This window comes from Macadamia integrifolia, unplaced genomic scaffold, assembly GCF_013358625.1.
Source record: "Macadamia integrifolia cultivar HAES 741 unplaced genomic scaffold, SCU_Mint_v3 scaffold424, whole genome shotgun sequence".
Classification (NCBI taxonomy): domain Eukaryota; kingdom Viridiplantae; phylum Streptophyta; class Magnoliopsida; order Proteales; family Proteaceae; genus Macadamia; species Macadamia integrifolia.
Genome location: NW_024870275.1, coordinates 536,483 through 539,353, shown reverse-complemented (window position 1 = coordinate 539,353; position 2,871 = coordinate 536,483). Strand labels below are relative to the sequence as shown.

General features: G+C 51.1%; 2 non-coding genes across 2 annotated transcripts in view; both read left to right on the top strand.

Annotated features, from left to right (window-relative positions):
- Positions 1-1,903: 1,903 nt before the first annotated feature.
- On the top strand, positions 1,904-2,059 carry LOC122068549. The gene has a single exon (XR_006137164.1). It is a non-coding gene; the product is annotated as a 5.8S ribosomal RNA (ribosomal RNA).
- Positions 2,060-2,292: 233 nt separating this feature from the next.
- Positions 2,293-2,871, top strand: part of LOC122068569 — a 3,402-nt gene continuing 2,823 nt past the window's right edge. Inside the window, exon 1 of the ribosomal RNA XR_006137183.1 lies at positions 2,293-2,871. This exon is cut by the window's right edge and continues 2,823 nt beyond it. This is a non-coding gene — a ribosomal RNA (28S ribosomal RNA).

The window sequence follows — 2,871 nt, the reverse complement described above, 5'->3', positions numbered from 1 at the left end:
AAATACATTAAAATGGATTTTTCATAGTTTTTTGAATTTAATATGTTTTTTAATATTAAAAAATTAATAAAAAAATAAATATTTATCTGAAAACTATGATTTTTATATGTAAATAATCTTTGGATTTTTCCTTAATTTCATACCAAGTTTCATTTGATTTGGATATTTGAAGCTCAAAAAATAGACTAGTATATTTGGGGGGGGGTCATGTCTCCTTCTGGAAAGGGGCAAAGAGCATAAGAGCTACCTTGAGGGAGGGGGTTGCCACTCCCCGGGTGATTTTTGAGGGGCCATACAGAGGGGCAGCAAACAATGAGTGGGCATGGTAGGCAAACCCAAAAGACCCATGACATGGTAAAAAAAGGGAAATGGCACGTGGGTTTCGATGAGTTGGCCCTTGGTGTGCGCCGAGGCCTACCACCGCATGCGACTAGACGAGCAAGGCTGCATGCCTCCCATGCCATGTGCCCATAGCTGTTGTAACGTGTGCTAGTCGTGGCACAGCATGCCCAACGAAGGTGGACGTGCTTGCGAATGGTCAGCCCTTTTGTCATGCAATGCCACCCTCTTCTGCCGCACATCGTTGCCTGCCTTCGTGGGCTGCTGGGAGCACAAGGATGGCTGCCGTGAGCTACCATGCCCCCACTTCTGATGCCACATGTGCAAGTCGACGTACAACATTTCCAAAGAAGGTGTAGTTTGTGAAAACATGTACATAGCGCGTCCGTCCCGACAGTCATCCCCTCTATCGCACACAGTTGCTTGCCATTGTGTGCTGCGGAGCACGCATGGCTGCTTGCCTTGCGCTGTAGTGCCTCTACATCTTCCACCACATTCGTCAGTCACTGTACAGCATGCCCAAGAGTGGCATCGCATGTGCAAAACACCTTCACGGTATGTCGGTTTCGCAGATTTTGCCCTTGGGGTACGTTACGCCTGCCACAACATGCTGCTTTGGGTTCCGGGGGGAGTATGGTCGCAAGGCTGAAACTTAAAGGAATTGACAGAAGGGCACCACCAGGAGTCGAGCCTACAGCTTAATTTGACTCAACACGGGGAAACTTACCAGGTCCAGACATAGTAAGGATTGACAGACTGAGAGCTCTTTCTTGATTCTATGGGTGGTGGTGCATGGTCGTTCTTAGTTGGTGGAGCTATTTGTCTGGTTAATTTCGTTAACGAACAAGACCTCAGCCTGCTAACTAGCTTTGTGGAGGTGACCCTCCACGGCCAGCTTCTTAGAGGGACTATGGCCGTTTAGGCCACGGAAGTTTGAGGCAATAACAGGTCTTGGATGCCCTCAGATGTTCTAGGCCACACGCACGCTACACTAATGTATTCAACGAGTCTATAGCCTTGGCCGACGGGCCTGGGTAATCTTTGAAAATTTCATCATGATGGGGATAGATCATTGCAATTATTGGTCTTCAACGAGGAATTCCTAGTAAGTGTGAGTCATCATCTCACGTTGACTACGCCCCTGCCCTTTGTACACACCGCCCGTCGCTCCTACCGATTGAATGGTCCGGTGAAGTGTTCGGATCACGGCAACGTGGGTGGTTCACGGCCACCGACGTCGTGAGAAGTCCACTGAACCTTATCATTTAGAGGAAGGAGAAGTCGTAACAAGGTTTCCGTCGGTGAACCTGCGGAAGGATCATTGTAGATACCTGCCCAGCGGGACCCGTGAACATGTTGCGTTGCGCGATCAAGGTAGGGCATGGGAGCGTGAGCTCCTTCCTTCCTGACCCTTGTAAAAGGTCGGCCTGCGAGCCTTCGTAGCATTGGACCCAAACACAACCATCGGTGCAGTCGGTGCCAAGGAACTCGTAATGGAAAGCACATGACATCATTGCGCCTTGGGTGTGGTGTGGTCATCCTAGATCCGAATCTTTATCTTAACGACTCTCGGCAATGGATATCTCGGCTCTTGCATCGATGAAGAATGTAGCGAAATGTGATACTTGGTGTGAATTACAGAATTCCGTGAACCATCGAGTCTTTGAACGCAAGTTGCGCCCTAGGCCATCGGGCTGAGGGCACGCCTGCCTGGGCGTCACGCGTCATGTTGCCCCACCTCCTTTACCCCTTGTGGTGGTGGTGCGGAGCGAAGATTGGCCCCCCGTGTCTCTGTTCGAGGTGCGGTCGGCCCAAATTCAAGGGCTCCTTGTGTGGCAAGCGTCACGATGTGTGGTGGGTCGAGCCACTTTGCCATTGTTCGGACATCGTGTGCATGTTCTGCTCCCATTGGGCTCTGGTGACCCTAATTGCCATTCGATGGCTTTTCAACTGTGACCCCAGGTCAGGCGGGGCTACCCGCTGAGTTTAAGCATATCAATAAGCGGAGGACAAGAAACTTACGAGGATTCCCTTAGTAACGGTGAGCGAACCGGGAAGAGCCCAGCTTTAGAATCGGGCGGCTTTGTTGTTCGAATTGTAGTCTGTAGAAGCTTCCTCAGCGGTGGACTGGGCCTAAGTCTCCTGGAAGGGGGTGCCAGAGAGGGTGAGAGCCCCGTCATGTCCGGACCCTGTCACACCACGAGGCGCTATCGGCGAGTCAGGTTGTTTAGGAATGCAGCCCCAATTTGGCGGTAAATTTTATCCAAGGCTAAATATGGGCGAGAGACCGATAGCGAACAAGTACCGCGATGGAAAGATGAAAAGGACTTTGAAAAGAGAGTCAAAGAGTGCTTGAAATTGTCGGGAGGGAAGCGGATGGGGGTCGGCGATGCGTCTCGGTCGGATGCGAAACGGTTAATAGCCGGTCTGCCGCTCGACTCGGGGTGTGGACCGATGTGGATTGCGGTGGCGTCCCAAGCCCTGGTTATCACGTTATGCCTGAGGAGATGTCATCGACGTGATCGTGGTAGG